This window comes from Carlito syrichta, unplaced genomic scaffold (genome assembly GCF_000164805.1).
Source record: "Carlito syrichta isolate Samal-C Ts95f unplaced genomic scaffold, Tarsius_syrichta-2.0.1 Scaffold306785, whole genome shotgun sequence".
Lineage (NCBI taxonomy): Eukaryota > Metazoa > Chordata > Mammalia > Primates > Tarsiidae > Carlito > Carlito syrichta.
In genome coordinates this window covers 322,591-340,346 of record NW_007250881.1, presented here as the reverse complement: position 1 = coordinate 340,346, position 17,756 = coordinate 322,591, and positions in this window count along the sequence as shown.

Genomic DNA, 17,756 nt, shown 5'->3' with positions numbered 1-17,756 from the left:
TTTAAGAAGTTCATCAAACTGGTACTTTATAAAAACAGTTTAGAATGACCCACCATAATTCAGAATAAAATCACCCAGTGACATGAGGATTATGCACAGTTTATGGAACGGTTAACTTAAACATATTTCTGCACACAACAAATTAAAAGTGACAGAAAATGAAAATATAATATGAATCGCCAAGCCCCTCCTTGATAGACTACAAAAACATCTAACTCTGAGGTTCTATAGAAATGGAAAGCTGGAAAACAGTATGGCGATTCCTAAAAGCTCTAAATATTGACCTCCCATAAGACCCTGCAATCCCCCTACTGGGAATATACCCTGAAGAACTCAAATCACTCTATAAAAAAGATACCTGCACACATATGTTTATCGCAGCATTGTTCACAATAGCAAGAACCTGGAACCAACCATGCTGTCCATCAAAAGAGGACTGGATTAAAAAAATGTGGTACATATACACGATGGAATACTACGCAGCCATAAAAAAGAACAAAATCATGAATTTCACAGCAACCTGGATGGAACTAGAGTCTATAATACTGAGTGACCTCTCACAGGTACAAAGATCTGAGTATCACATGTTCTCACTCATATAGTGGACCTTGAACATCCAATGTAATACTACAAGAAAATGACTGACAGTGGTGGGAAACTATGGGGGGACAGGGGAAGGGAGATGGGATTAACGGTAGTAAATATCTGTCTGGAGACGGAGAGACACCTCTTATCAACAAGGGTGCCTGAACGAAGCATATTTGTACCCCACAATATCATAATAAAAAATATTGATTATAAAAAAAAAGAAATGGAAAGGATTCATTTGTTTGCTTATTCATTTTTGCCTGAAACCTAAAGAACAATTGGCATTGTGGCTCCATTTGGACAAATCTATGACCATCAACTAAATAAGCTTATAGTTATTTTTCTTTCCAGTGTCATATCCTGTAGATAATCCGCTTGAAGTGAATGACCCATCTAACTTACATAAATGAGATTCTGAGGAAAGGTGATGTAGTTGTGTGAGTACATTTTTTAACAATCAGGATAAAATATTACATTTTTAGAGATCAGATTAATAGGTTGATACTTTAGAAAATCTTTATCATCATAATAAACTTTTCAGAAATGATTTATCAACACCAAATATACAACCTTAAGTTAAAAAATCTTCACAGCACTGGATTACCGATATTTAAAAATTAGCAGTGGCTTGTATTACAAAGTATTCTGTTTGCAAATGAATGTAATTTGAAATTCCTTTTCAAGAGGTAGCTTCACTCCCATGTTTATTGTAGCACTAGTCATAGCAGCCAAGATATGTGAGTAACCTGAATATCCATCCATGGATGTATGGATAAGGAAAATGTAGTTCATATGCACAATGGAATACTATTCTGTCATAAAAAAGGAAGGCACTCCTGCCAATTATGACAACACAGATGAATCTGACAGACGTTATGTTACATGAAATCAGTCAGTCACAAATAGACAAACACCACTTGATCCCACAGAGATGTGAAATATAAAAGAAGGTGAGAGTACAAGTGAAGTAGAGAGCACAGTTGTTACCAGAGGGTAGCTACGGAGAAGGGAAGCTTAGGAAGATGTTGGTCAAAAATATGTATTTGGGAGCAATGAAAGGTGGTGACAGAACCGGTGGGAGTGTGGGAGTCTCTGCAAGGGTAAGTGTCCATAAAGACCATCTGCATGTGTGAGGGGGTGCAGGTGGGTGAGTGAAATTCATTCTGAGGAATGACTCGGGATCAAGCAACCGGGGGTCCCTTCAGGAAGTGGCAGCAATCCGTCATTGCTCCGAGATCAGAAACCCCAATATGCACAGTCATCCACCATTCTTGGTGGTCTCTTCCAGCTGCCCCTTGGCTCCTGGCACCTGGTCCATGCCACCACCTGTGGCAGTGGGCTGGGTACTGGCAATGGGAACAGTGGAGAAGACATGCAGAGGAAATCTGAAGTGAGACCCACCACCAGTGAGAAAAAGCCAACCCTTTTCTCTGTCCCAGGACCCAGCAGAGACCAATGTTGGCCTGTTCAACTCTATTCAGCCTACAACTAGAGGCAATCTTCGCATTCCTCTGGGATCTACTGTTGCTGACCCAGAGAAGAAACTTCAGGAGCAGACATGGAGACACAGATGCTCCAACCCCACACTGGACCAGGTATGAATTAACAGCCTAACAAATCACCTGAGGAAACTGAAAACACAAGACCACTGAAACCCTAACTTTAGCAGAAGAATTCAGATCACCAAAGTAAAAGCCCAAATATGAGAAATAGAGGACAAAAATATCATGGGAAAATATCAACAAAACAAAAAAGCTGGTTCTTTGAAAGGATAAACAAGACTGATGGACTCCTAGCCAGACTGACCAAGAAAAAGCCCAAATAAACACAATTAAAAATGCAAAAGTTCAAATTACAATGAACTCTGAATAAATGCAAAAAAAACCATCAGAGATTACCATGCACACCTGTATGGAAACAAACTCAAAATTCTAAATGAAATGGAAGACTTCTCGACATCACACAACCTCCCAAGGCTGAAAGAAGAATTTGAGAAATTAAGTAGACCAATAACAACCCAGGAAATCAACTCCCTCATAAGAAAACTACCTATTAAAAAAAATCCTGGAGCAGACAGCTTTCCAGTGAAGTTCTACAAAACAAGCAAGAAGGAGCTGATATAAATCCTGTTGAAAGTATTCCAAGCAATCGAGAAAGACAGAACTCCACAAATCATTTTATGAGATTAATATCACACTGATACCCAAACCAGGTAAAGATCCAACAAAGAGAACTACAGGCCAATGTCTCTGAAAAACATAGATGCAAAAATATTAAACAAGATTCTAGCAAATCGCATCTAACAACACATCTCAAAAATCATCCACCATGATCAAGTAGGCTTCATTCCCGGGATGCAGGGCTGATAGGGTTGCTACCTATCACCATACACAAAAATCAACTCTAAATGAATCAAAGACCTAAATGTAAAATCTCAAATTATAAGAAACTTAGGAAATACAGAGGGAATTTGGGAAAATAGCAGTAAAGCCAGTCAGACTATGTGAGTCCCAGTGTGAGTGAGGGAATGTGTGGAAAATTTTGCATACATGTCTTTGAATAAGTGGGCATGTGAGTGACTGACTGAGTGGGGACTCCGGAGCTAGTGGCCAGGACTCTCTTGGTGAAACAGCTGGTGCCACAGCTGCTCTGTTTGAACCTCAGCACTGCACAGGGTGCAGAAGCCAAGTGCCATTTTTCAAAAATCAGCAAAGCCTTTCCAGTAAGAAGCTGCCAGGAATGACTGCTGGCTCCAGGCTCTGCCTCACCACTGCAGCCCCTGGCCAGACACTGGCAGCAAGGGCTGTGGAAAGAGCAGAGCAAGGGAGCCCAGAGGCAGAATCTCACTGGAGGAGAAACAGGCAACCTGCAACCATCTTGAAAACTGTACAGGGAAGTGCTCTGGCTTCCTGACCTCAGAACAAAAGACTGATCTCTGTGATGGTGTGTTAACTACACAGAGATTGATCATAACCCAGAGGGAATATCCCAAAAGCAAAATCTCCAGAGGGACAAGACAAATGCAGAGTCTTGGGTGCCCCATCACCTACCCTGACTCAACCATAGAACAAAGGGTGTGACCAAAAGAGAGTGAGGAAGACCCCTGAAGAGTTCAGCATTTCATGTGTGTGCTAACGTATATGTGAGGATTCCATTTGAATTCTTTTTTTTTCTTCTCTTTTCTCTTTTCCCTTTTGTGTTGAGCATGTGTGTGTATGTCTGTGTGTGTCTGCATTTCCTTTATTTTCTTTTAGGTTGTTTTGCTTTGTTTTGCTTCCAGTTTGTTTTGGTTTTAGTGTGTGTGTGTGTTTAATTGTTTTTTTGCTTTGGTTTCTGTTTGTGTTTTTCTGCTTTGTTCTTGGTTTTTGTCCATCTTATCTCATTCTAGTTTTCTCTGATCTCCTCATTGCTGTTATTGTATCTTAGACTCGGGGGTATACACACATACCCATGCATTGTCATATAGAGTGGGGGTGGGGAGTGGGTCTCAGGGAACCCATACAACAATCATTGTGATTTGAAAGTAGACACCCTTACAGAAATTGGAGTAGGCAACCAATTCCTGTTCAAAACCCCAGGTGTCCATGCCATAAGAAATAAGATAGACAAATGTGACCTCATTAAACTGAAAAGCTCCTGCATAGCAAAAGAAACCATCAAGAGAGCAGGGAGACAGCCCACAGAATGGGAAAAATATTTGCCAGCTATATATCTGACAAGCGCCTAACATCCAGGATTTACAAGTAACTCAAACATGCCAAAAGAAAAAAAAAGCCCCATTAAAAAAAATGGGCAAAAATCATAAATAGATACTTCTCAACAGAAGACATACAGACAGCCAACAGACACATGAAAAAGTGCTCAGTAACACTAATCATCAGAGAAATGCAAATCAAAAAAAACCACATTGAGATACCACCTAAACCCAGTAAGAATGGACATGATTAATAAAACAAACAACAGATGCTGGTGAGGATGCAGAGAAATGAAACACTTCTGCACTGCTGGTGGGAATGCAAACTAGTTCAACCTCTTTTGAAAACAATGTGGTGATTTCTAAAAGAACTAGAAATTGACCTTCCATATGATCCAGCCATCCCCCTACTAAGGAATATACCCAGAGGAATTCAAAGCATTCCACATAAAATATACCTACACACACATGTTTATTGCAGCACTATTCACAGTAGCAAAAGCATGGAACCAACCATGCTGCCTATTGAACCTGGACTGGATTAAAAAATGTGGTACATTATACATGACAAAATTATACAATCATAAAGCAGGACAAACATATGGACTTTGCAGCAACTTGGATGGATTTAGAATCTATTATACTCAGTGATCTATCACAGAAGCAAAGAACAGAGTTCCACATGTTCTCATTCATAAGCAGACCATGAACATTTACTACAATACTATAAGAAAGGGATTGGCAGAAGTGGGATACTGCCAGGGTTGGGGGGCTGGACATAGTATCAATAAGGGTACCTGATCTCAAACCAGGCAAAGTGGGGACCAAAAGGATGCCCAAACCTTTCCTGTGTGATGTCTACTTGTATACTTAATCCTGAATTGTTCCTCACATCTTTAAAATAAAATATATTTTAAAATATAAAAAATGCACATTTACAAAAAAATGAAAATGCAGGAGACACTTTTATGGAAATTGGAACTAGAAACCAGTTCCTGATCAAAACCCCAAATGTCTGTGCCATAAGAGATAAGATTGAAAAGCGGGACTTCATCAAACTAAAAAGCCTCAATAAAGCAAAAGAAACCATCAAAAGAGCAGGGAGACAGCCCACAAAATGGGAAAAAGTATTTGCCAACTTTATATCTGACAAAGGCCTAACGTCTAGGATCTATAAGGAATTCAAGCATGCTGTAAAGAAAAAAACAAGCAGCCCTATTAAAAAGTGGGCAAAAGATATGAATAGACATGTCTCAAAAGCAGCTAACAGATACATTTAAAAAATGCTCAGGTTCACTAATCATCAAAGAAATGCAAATTAAAACCACACTGAGATACCACCTTACTCCAGTCAGGATGACCATGATCAATAACTCAAAAAACAACAGATGCTGGAGAGGATGTGAGAAAAAGGAAACACTTTTACACTGCTGGTGGGAGTGTAAACTAGGACAACCTCTGTGGAAAACAGTGTGGCGATTCCTAAAAGATCTAAAAATTGACCTTCCATGCAACCCAGAAATCCCTGTTCTGGGAATATATCTGGAGGAATTCAAATCACTATATGAAAAAAATACCTGCACATGCATGTTTATTGCAGCATTATTCACAATAGCAAAAACAGGGAACAAACCATGCTTCCCATTGATCTGGATTTTTTTTTAATGTGGTACATATACACAATGGAATATTACACAGCCATAAAGAATGACAAAATTGGTCAACTTGTTGGTTGTAAAGTTGGTTGGATTTAGATTCTGTAATGCTTAATGATCTATCACAGAAACAAAGAACTGAGTACCACATTTTCTTGCTCATAAGTGGACCCTGAACAATTATCCTAATATTATAAAGAAGGGATTGGCAGTAGTGGGAAACTGCCAGGGGAGGGAGGGACACACTTCATCAATTAGGATACCTGATCTCAAACCGGGAGTAGTGGGAACAAAATTGAGGCCCAAACTTTACCAGTAAGATGACCGACAATTTACATAGCTGATCTTGAATTGTTCCCCACATCCTTAAAATTAAAAAAATTTAATTTAAAAAAGTTTATGTATTTACAATTAGGAGAAATAATGTCAAGAGACACATGGTACAGCGTGATGACTATAGTTAATGGCAATATATTGCATTCTTAAACAATGCTAAGAGAGTGGATGTTGGTGTCCTTACCCCATATGATAACCATGTGAGGTAATGTACTTGCTAATTAGCTGGCTTTAACCATTCCACAATGTATATATACTTCAAAACATCATGTTATATGTGATAAATATATACAATTTTAATATGTCAATTCTTAAAATGAATACTTTTTTGAAAAATTCTTTTTTGGGAAACATAGAAAAAATTTGTTAGCAAGGCTTCCCCACACTTCCCTCCAAATTCTGTTAGAAAAAAATCTTGAAGTGATTCAATTTAGTGTGGTTTATGATTAATGTTTACCTTATCTCATCTGTAACACTTTTATTATGGAGATATGTTCTCACTTAATAAAATACAAGCAATATTTCTAAAACAGAGAGCAATATACACTCCAGAGTTTAACAACATATTCTCTGCATGACAGTGGTTTCCTGTGCCTCCTGTGAAAAACTTTTGCTTCTTCCCAATGCCTTGTCTCTTTTTCTCAAGGCTTGAAGCCTTTGTGTTCACTGTGGTTACAAAAACTAATTTATACAGTTCTTTAATCTTTATATTCAGGATACAACACTTGTGCTTTAAATACGTCCCTTTCACTTGAACCTTGGGTGGGTTTTTTTCATGGGAGGGGAATTTTAGATTCAGGTAAAAGCTAAAAATATATGGGACCATGGCTCCAGGAAATCCATGGGGTGTTACAACACCCTATTTAATATTTAATTTAGCCGGGCTCGGTGGCTCAGCCTGTGATCCCGCGCCTTTGGGAGGCTGAGGTGAGTGGATTGCCTGAGCCCGCGGGTTCGAGACCTGCCTGGGCAGGTGAGACCTCATCTCTACAATAAATCAAAAATTAGCCGGGCATGGTAGCTCGCGCCTGTAATTCCGGCTACTCGGAAGGCTGAGGCAGAAGGATCGCCAGAGCCCAGCAGGTCGAGGCTGCAGTGGCCGGGAGCGGCCACTGCACTCCAGTCTGGGCAACAGAGTGAGACTCCAACTCAAAAAATATATATATATATTTAATTTAGAACAAAGTACTAGTTTAAAATAATTTTTCCTGAAATATTATACTTTGTGAAACTCAATATTTTTTTAAACATTGGCTTTAGTAGACTCTTCTAATTCTAATATTCCTGAGTTACATGATTTTCTAAGCACCCAATGGTTTTACCATTGATGGTGACCACCTGTTAATAGCTGCATCCCCTTGGCATTCCAAAGAATAAATGGAAACTAAACGGCCTTGTTCTCGGTGTCTAAACATGCTTCATTAACTTCATGTTGCCCATCAAATATGAGACCAACATTTCAACAACTCAAACCTAGCTAAAATGTGTAAATGTCCCCCAAAAGATGATAAGGCTGTGCCTGCTTCATTACAATGACATCATGCCCGAGCCTCCCACTATTCAGTCCCTTCTCGTGACACCATAACAACAAAAGGCAGAAGAGGAAGTCTTTTGGCCCATTCTTTGTGAATCCCATCGAATGCTCATATCTTCTTAAGGGCTTCAGGCATTTTATGAACTAAAGCACTTTTCAACCAGCATCAGCAAAGTTTCAGATGTATCTGTGTGTTTATAACATTTGGGCACCAAGTCTACCATTGTAGCCAGCATGCCTTTCCTCAATATCCAGCATCCTTTGCATTCGTTATCTCTTGATGCATGACAAATTATCCTAAAATTAATGGATTAAAGTAATACACATCTACACAATTTCTGTGAGTAAGGTATTTTGGAATGACTTAGCTGGATCCTCTGTTCCGTTATCTCTCATGAAGTTGCAATCAAAATTTTGGCTGAGGGTCAGCAGTCATCTGAAGGCTCAACCGAGGAAAGATCAGTTTCCAAGTTTACTCAGTGGTACGGTCAGAGTTTACTCAGTTCCTCACAAGCTGCTGGACTGAGGGGCCCAGCGACTAGCTGGCTGTTGCCCGGAAGCTGCCCTCAACATTGTGCCACGTGAGCCTCTCTAACTTGGCTGCTTGCTTCATCAAAGAACACAAACCAGCAAGGCCAGGGATAGAGTCTGCTAGCCAGAAGGAAGTCATGGTCTTTCCTAACATCATCAGAGAAGTGACAGTCCATCACCTTTTTCATATTCTAATGGTTAGAAGTCAGTCACTCGGTCCAGTCCACACTAGAGGGAAAGGCATTTACACCAGAGATGAATACCAGGAAATAGGGGTCATTAGTGACCATCTTACAAGACATCCACGGTGAGACAGCAAAATTAGATATTTACGAATTCTGTGAAGGAGAAATACAGTGCATCGCTAAAGGTATAACTGTGTCCTAATCACAAGCAGTAAGAGCCCCAAGGAAAAAGGGGGATGCAAAATGTCACCTTCTATTAAAAAATGCAAATGTTAGATAGAAGAAATTTCCATCATAAGTTTCTAATGGGCAAAATGAAAGAGAACTGAAGAGAGCTGGCCCCTCAGAGTTAAAATCATCTGTACATGAAGGTGAGCACTCAGCTCAGTCCAGTTCCATTTCCAAATTCCTTTTGTAGGCCTATAAGTTCTTCCTGTGAACAGGGGGCTGCGAAAGATGCAAAGGTAAACAAAGACCTCCAGCTTCAAGAATTTTTAATCAAGTATAATTATTTGCAAATAGAGTTAACCGAAATACAAAGCAGACGATGAAAGTGCAAAACAGGAAAAAACACTAAGGGGGGCAGGGGAGGGAGAGAGTGAACTCAGCTGCAAGCAATCATTACACAGGCAATGTTTGAATACAGCTTTGACAGATAGGTATAGATTAGGAGTGCATTACAGTCCACAGGGCAAAAACCATGAAATAGTTGACTTATAAAATAAAAGGCTCAGAGCTAGAAGTGTAGGATCATGTTGGGGAACAATGAGTGGATTTATATTATGGATTAACCTAGATTGGATAATGATGGGTGATGGGCATGAACTAGATGACCTTTAAGAGACCTTCAACCTCTGTCATTCTAGAATTCTAGAGTCCTTACAAAAGGCATAGAATTGATATCTAATGATCTGATGCTTTTAAGCTACCTCTAGGCTAGGACCGTAGAGTTCATTGACCAAAGTCCATTTCAGAAACATTGATTCAATTATTCACTCAATGAAGAACAAATGCTTCTACATTCTCTGTTTGAAAGATGCAACTGACGTAACGAGTATTTGTAAGTGGTTGGGAAACATCAGTAAACAAAACAAATGGAAACAAACCCTTGCCTGCTCAGAGTGGGAGGAGATAGTCAATTAACATAAACATGATAAATAAAGCATAACAGATGGTGAGATGTGTGTTGGGAAATCATGGAACGGAGTGAAGGAGATGGAATGAAGGTGAAAGAAGAGTAACTTACTTTAACAACAGGGTGGCTAGTGTAGGCCTCATCAAGCATGACATGGGCCAAGACCTGACAGAGACAGGAAAGTTAACCAAGTGGAAGAATCTTCCAGGCAGAAGAAACAGGAGTGAGGTACGGGTGTTGTGGTGGGAGAACTTTTAGCACATGCAAAGAACGTTTAATGCAGCCAGTGGGACTGAAATGGGAACAGTAAAAGAAGGAAGTCGAAGATGAGGTCTGTGAGATTACAGAGGAAGAGAGGGCACATCACGGTGAGTTCTTTGACTCTGAGCCTTGAAGTGGTCTGTTGGAATATATTTGAAACCTCTACTGTCACTGTGGAAGGGACAATAAACTGCAAGATGGAAGATTGAATTCCTTTGATCTCTAAGTGAGAATAGTTTGAAATGACTAGACAATAACCAGAGACTCAGAAAATTGTCTGGTATACACGGGAAAGAAAAGTTATAGTCCCACAACTCTACCATGCAGCAAACCCTGTCTTTACAATCACCCCATGGTAAAATCTGGACACTAAACTAATCTTATCATCACATTCTAACCTTCTCACTTTGAGTCAGACAAGAGCTCACAAGAACTTTCTGTCTATGTACAAGACCCCAGGCAACTCACAAAATCTATAAAGTGCTCCCACAGCTCAGAGAACTCCAAGCTCTGTCCTCTGCTCTCAGTTTCAAACTCTTTTACCTCATAATGCATTTCCTTCTCATCCTTGTTCTTTAGGATAATGACCAACTTGGACTACAGCCTGGCTTTCTATTTTGGTTTCTTCATGAGACATCTTGTTCCCATCTATTTCAGTTACACATACGGTAGGCCATAAGCAAACAATTCTTTGCTCCCTGGCAACAAACCACATTCATATGAGAATGTAGTGCCAGTTTTTAGTTGACAGTAATAAAAATAAAGATGCCATTTTCCCCCAACCAAGTCCATGGACTGCTAAATTCTATCCTTGAACCCTTGGGTTCTGTGGACATCAGGTTTAGCATTTCTGCACCACATGGAAAGCGTGCCAGTCCCTGAGTATTAAGCCAGTGAGATTTAGCAGACTTTGTTAGAGCAGTTAGCTTACCCTGATTAATAAACCTCTTCTATGCCGGGCTCTGCGGCTCAGCCTGTAATCCTGCACCTTTGGGAGGCTGAGGTGAGTGGATTGCCTGAGCCCGTGGGTTCGAGACCCGTCTGGGCAGCGAGACCTCATCTCTACAATAAATCAAAAAATCAGCCGGGCGTGGTCGCGCGTGCCTGTAATTCCGGCTCCTGGAAGCCAGAGGCGGAAGGATCTGTGAATCCCAGCAGGCGAGGCTGTGGTGGCTGGGAGCGGCCACTGCACTCCAGTCTGGGCGACCGAGTGAGACTCCAACTCAAAAAATAAATAAGAAATAAAATTTAAAAAACCTCCTCTACTGAAAATCCTTTGAACTTCCTTCTCCAACTATCTGACCTCAACTTTCTGCCTAACTCCCAGCTGGAGGTGGGGAGCATGTGGGGAAGACATGGAATTTCAAGACAAACAAATAGAAGTTGACAATCAGCTCCATGTATCTCCCTTTACAGAGCACTACAGTCCCTTTTACCCACAACTCAGACAAAGTATGCAGCTACTGATAGCATCTAAAAGCACAAAATCTTGGCTGGGCATGGTGGCTCACACCTGTAATCCCAGAATGAGGCAGGAACCCTTCTAAAACAGAGATAAGGGCCTTCCCAGAATAGAAAAAGAATGAGTTAGAGAGAAAGTGATGTGGTGTAGTCAATGTGTAAGTGCACATGAGTGACCCAGTTACAACCCTGTGCCATAAAATACCCAATCAAAAATGCAGGTTGCCATAGAAGGGAGACAAATGGGCTAAAATGTAATATAAGGCAACGTCCTGCCGCATTTGGGGCTCAGTCTTTGGATGTGAATCCGCTGGGCCAGGTGGCACAGATAAATGCTGCTTCCTGGCAAAGAAGCCTCGGTGTCTTGTCTCTCTCTGTAAAGGATCCTGCCACAAGAACTTTGGGAGGCCACAGTGAAAGGATTGCTTGAGCCCAGGAGACTTCATCTCTACAAAAAAAAAAATGAAAAAATTGGCCAGGCATGGTGGTATACTTCTGTAGTCTGAGGAGGTTGAGGAGGAAAGATCACGTGAGCCCAGAAGGTCGAGGCTGTAGTGAGCTGTGATCATTCCACTGCACTCCAGTCTAGGTGACTAAATGAGACCCCGACTCAAAAAGAAAAAAAATTAAGCCCAAAATCTTGTATAAAGGATCTCCCACCTCAAATACAATCAAGAAAGATTCACAGAATTAAAGACCTCAAAGGCAGCACTGTTTCAGATCTGGATCCACTTGTCATCTAAGCTTGATGTACTTGAATAACGACAAGTGTGTCTGTGCCTGTAAACTAAGAGTAGTCAAATATTTGGGTTTGGATTGCACATATTTTTGCAATACACCAAAATCAATTCATGAAGCTCCAAACAATTGTCCAGAACCATAATATGTTTTAACCACTCTAAACTTCCAATACCTGAAGAAAATTTAATAAAATTTAAAAGACTCCAAGGACATCTAGGGTTTATTATATAAATAAATCTCGATTGATTGAAATGAGAACCCTGCTCATTTAAAATGCTCTCAAAGTCAATAGAATCAAAATGCAATTGTAAACAGTTTTTTTATTTATTTAAAAAAAAACAAGAATCCTGTTGCAGTTCCATGAGAAGAACACTTTTGTTTTTATGAGTCCAGTTTAGTTCAACAAATCAAACCATCAGGGATTTCTATTTTGAGTTTTATGCATATTTGCTCCTTTCCTGATGTTGCATGTGTCCGTGGTAGTTTAAACTAGTTGCAAGTCTATGCTGGTATTTGAACAGTATACTGGGCAGGGATGTGTGTGTGTGTGTGTGTCGAGGGTGTGCTGAAGGTACTTGGTGCTCAGATGCTCGGAATGCACAGATGTATCAGAAACACTACCAATGCTAGCTGGCAGGTGCTGTAGGTCACACGCTGTCTAGAGACCTTAAGGAGATCTGAGCATTGGATGGGAATAATGAAGGATAGTATCAAAATCTTCCTTTCCCTTTTTGTAGTGATAGTCATAAGAAAAAAGGATGAATAGGGATTGCAGTAATGAAACTGACACAACCCCAAAAGTTCTGGAGAACACATACTCATGTGTGGATAGTGATTAATGGGGCAAATATAAGTAGAAAAAATCATAAACTGGGGAGCAGAAGCAGAAAATTATTAGGCAATTTCAAGAACTTTTGCTGTTTGCTAAGGCAGGACCAACTTGCCTGGAAGGCAGAGCAAATAACATGACAAATAAAATAGCTGAATGTGGGATAGAAAAGCAAAAGTATAAGGGGAACCCCAAAAAACACAGAATTATCTTTTGGGGGGTGGACCCCTTATAGTACAGGTCTCCCCCCCTAGGGAGCCATCAGCATCAGCGGACCAGCTAGTGTTGTTGCGAGAGGCTGCACCTGGCTTCAGTGTTTTTTGGTTTGTTGGTTGGTTGGTTTGGGGAGATTTTTTCACCACATTTGCCCCTTTCATGATGGGTGATTTAGGAGCGCACCTGCTCACCTGCCCACGCTGCAGTAGTTTTTGACCAAAAACGGTAGAATTCCCATGCCCTGCCCTCCCTATTCACCTGATTTCACCTAAAGCGACTGTTTTCTTTGTTTTTGTTTTTGTTGTCTCCGAGTAAGAAAAAGTTCCAAAGGGAAACGTTTTGCCAGTGAGGAAGAGGTGAAACAAAAAAATGTCAGGAGCATGAAAAGGCATCAAAATCGATGAGTTCAAAAACTGTCCATGTGCCATCTAATGCCAACCAGAATCACCTACTTCCCATAAGTTACCTATTTTTCTCCTTTCCTCTCCCCCAATGGACTGAAATCCACTTCGGCTTAGTGTGACCTTAGTATATTTGGGGGATGCTTCATCCAAAGAAACTGAGGAGGAGAATAGATTTGGGGGAGAGAGCACTTAGGACAAACGAGGGGCAAGCAGAGAGGGCTGGACCATGTGGATGAAGAGACAGGAATGAATCTGGAAGTCATGAGAGTGAACCCAAGATTCTCCTTCCCCATAGGAACAGAACATAATACTGCACCATTTTTAACTAAGGGATTTGAGCATGGTGATTTTGGCTTCCGCAGGTGGTCCTGAAACCAAACCCCGCAGATATGGAAGGCCGACTGTATTCCAAGCAAAATCCATGGGGATTCCTAGAGCAGAGAAGAAGCTCTGAAGACAAGAAACTTGGATGCTGGCCTCCCCAAATTTTAGAACAGCCTATTAAATTTTCCATCTTATCTCAGTGCCTAGGAAAATGGTTGGTGAGCGAAGAGCTCCCTAATAGATGAAACTACTTTATTAGAAATAATCTCAAGTGAGCCAAGACTACACTATCAAGGCTAGGAATATGGAAATGAACAAGGAAGAAAGGGATTTTCCAATTTTCTATAATAGTAACCCAAGTATATGTGAAATTTTGTGTTCCTGTGTTTGGACCTACCATACTTTCAAAACATGTGTACAGAATACGAATATCATCTGGTTTACAGTAAAAGATATTCCCACAAGTTACAACTTTTAATAACAGGATTTTAATTAGATTCTTAGGGTGGGCACTCTTGCTTCATGATGGAAAGAACTAACTAATCTTAATGCTAAGTATTAGAAAGCCAGTTACCTACAAGCGCAAATAACATTGTGACACAAAAAATCTCAGGGCTTAGAGCCTTCTTCTTTCTGCTTCCTTGCCTAGCACCTATTCTTATCTAGTAAGAAAAAGAATTTTAAAAGCTCTAGACTCCATGCTGTTATTGACATCAAGAGAAAAGAGCTTTGTTTGCAACTTTCTTTAGAACATTGTAAAATGTCTCCAACTTTCCCACAAGTGACATATGAAACTCCTCTGCCAATTTTTCGAAACTGAAAAACAAGTTAACAACAACAAAAAAAAAATTCCTGAAAGCTTGAAACCATCAAGATGTCATCTAAAGTCCTTTCACAAAAGCTGTTTGCTTCCCAACTCTGCAAATATGTTTCTGGAACTGACATAAAGAACACACTTCTATTTTTCCTTCATTTCCAGGCTAAATTTTCAAAGGGTGCCATCTTTTGGTCTGATATTTAAAACATCCATGAACCTCCAATGGTAGAATGCCTCTAGAAGCTTAATAATCAGTGAGATATTTGCTTTCTGCTTCCAACCACCTGGGTGGCATCAAATGTCTCAGTCTTCTGAGAATGCGACTAAAGCTTCTTGGCAGGCCCTGGCTGGAAATGAATTCCAACGGAATGAGTATTGCAGTAATGCCTGCCGATCGGAAGGCAGCTTTTTGGTGTCAACATTATGTCTTTCAAATACATTTTGTCCCTACACTGGGGACAGGGTACTGCCCTCAAAGTGCTCTTTACTGCCAAAGGAACCAGAAGTCCACAAGCCATATGCCTTAACAGCTTTTCATACATGTTCGAAGTGGCAACAACCCTGTAACCTGAAGTTTATTCAAATATAAAATAGTGACCCTTAGTTATTTGAGTCACTAAACAATGTATCTTGCCAAATAGGAAAGTCTTGTCTCAGTCCTCCAAGGGTTGTGTACAACTTAGAGCCTTATCCGTGAGTAACGATTCCAACCATGACAAAATAGCTTGGTGTCAGATTAACCCTCTTGACAATTATAACACCTAGAGGGAAGGGAAATATTCAAAAGTAGTGAAGATCAACCAAAGTAGACAAAACCCGAATGGAATATGACACTTAGAAGAAGGAACACACATGTGGCAAGCTCCACATTTGCCCAGTTCCCCTCTTAAGAGAAATGTCCAACATTTCCCAAGGCTGGGAATAGAGCGTAAGCAGGAATTATTGAATTTAGGAGATGGGTCAACATTCAGGGCTTCAACAGCCGCTGGAAATTAATCCAGGAGAGGAGGAAACCACTAAGTGTTAGTCCCCAAATCTGCCCACAAATGCTGAGCAGGAAGTCCCAGTCACCGATCCCAAGTGAGGATTGCCTCTGCATGAAGGTCAGCATAGACGTAACAGCGCTACCCACCGGAGGAGGCGTCCTCCGACCTCACTCAGTCCACTGCATCTTCCGTGGGTTCAGAGTCAGGGGGCCTGTGTCAGGTACAACTGTTACCAGGATCACAAACCACTCCAGGAAAAAGTGTCCCAAAAGTTGATTTACTGAGACTGGGATTCCTTAGGCACAGCCTGATGGGGCAACTGCCAGGTCCTCCACCCCGCCAAGCTCAGCATTCCCCGAGGATACATCTCCCTGTCACTAGCGTGCCGTATTTGAACATCCAAATGGCCTTAGTGAGGCAAAAGGAACACCCACTAGTAGTCCTTCCTGATGTTCCTTCTTTATGTCCACTGTTTAAAGACTCTATTAGTTTGCAGGTGGCATGGAGCCTAAAAAACTCAGCATACGCCATGGGCTTGTGCCCACTGTTGTGTGTCATGCTGTAAAGGAATTGCCCAAGTCTGACTGGCATCTGGTAGGGGACTTGAACACACAGCAGAGATCTTTCTCCATGATGTCTATGATGACACTGACATCCACGTGCTATATGGAGATGGTGGTTTCATACCCAGTGTAGGTGTCAACTGCTATAAAGCACCAGAGACACACTGCTGCCTTTGGCAGGATGGCCATCTGCTTATGGAGTTGGCTGACCTTCTTGGGGTTTAGGCCTGCTGGACATTGGATGTACCATTTCCATTTTATGACAAGACTCTTCAGAGTTTGTTCAGTTTTGTCAATGGGAATGGTGAGAACACAGGTAAGAATGAGCACCTCACACCTCAGGGTCACACAAGGTGCTTGGGTGGTGAGACAGTCCGTCTCCACCAGAGCCCAACAGCAGTGAGAAGCTGCCATCCCAAGAGTGTATATCTGGCATCAAGTCGTCAGGCAGTATGCATGTCCAGAATCAGGAAAACCGGTACACCCCAGAGCCGTTTCCTGCTGCCACAGAATTCAATCAGCGTGCATGAAGGTTTGGGGACCCCTGCAGTTCCACTGGCCTAGCAGGCTCCAATGATGCTGGAGGAAGAACCTGTGCCACTGTTTGTTAACGATTTTCCAGCGCTAGTTGCTGAGAAGGGCCCCCTTAGGAGGCGGCGGCCTCTCACGGTACTTTGAGAGAGCCAGTAGGATCCTCAGGTGGGGTACATGCTGTCTCCAGTGTCCAAAGAGGCTCCCTTGCTGTTGTGTTTTCTTTTTAGGAGAAGTGCAGCCAGGGACAGTGCCTTCTGTTTACCTTCTCTGCAATGCTCCACTGACTACCCGCCCAGGAGAAATTGTACCTGTTGGATGATTCCTTGCACCTTACCTAGATGTATAGCCTCACCAGCATTCATTATTGCATGGGTGACTCAGCATGACACCATGGCCACTTGTTCCTCGGTGGGACCTACAATCAAGTTGTCATTCACATAGCATAGATATAATATATTCAGGGATGGCTTAGGGGCCAGGACCAGACATTGTGTACATCGCATTCTCCTGTATTCCGTTAGTCCGAATCCAATCCCACAATCCGCCTAACTAACTACAAGGAGAATATGGCTTCACTGTGTATCCAGGAAGGCAAAGAAATGGGTCTCATGAGCGCAAAGCATCTGGATAACAGATTCATAAAACTCTAGATCAGGCAGAGGGTGGCAAAGTGCATGGCTTGTGTTTATTGTAAATAAAATTGCATTGAGGCACAGCCACACTTACTTATCTCCATATTGTCCATGGCTGTTTTCACTCTACAATGGCAGAGCTATGTAGCTGCACCAGAAGACCTGAAATATTCATTATCTGGTCCTTTCCAGAAAAAGTTTGCCAACCTCTGTTATAGAATGATAAGTAAATTTTTCACTCCTTTTGTTTCTGACAAAATTTTTTTCCTAAATTACATCTCTATAGAAATAAGATGTTTTTCAATATTCATGTAAACATTCGTATACATT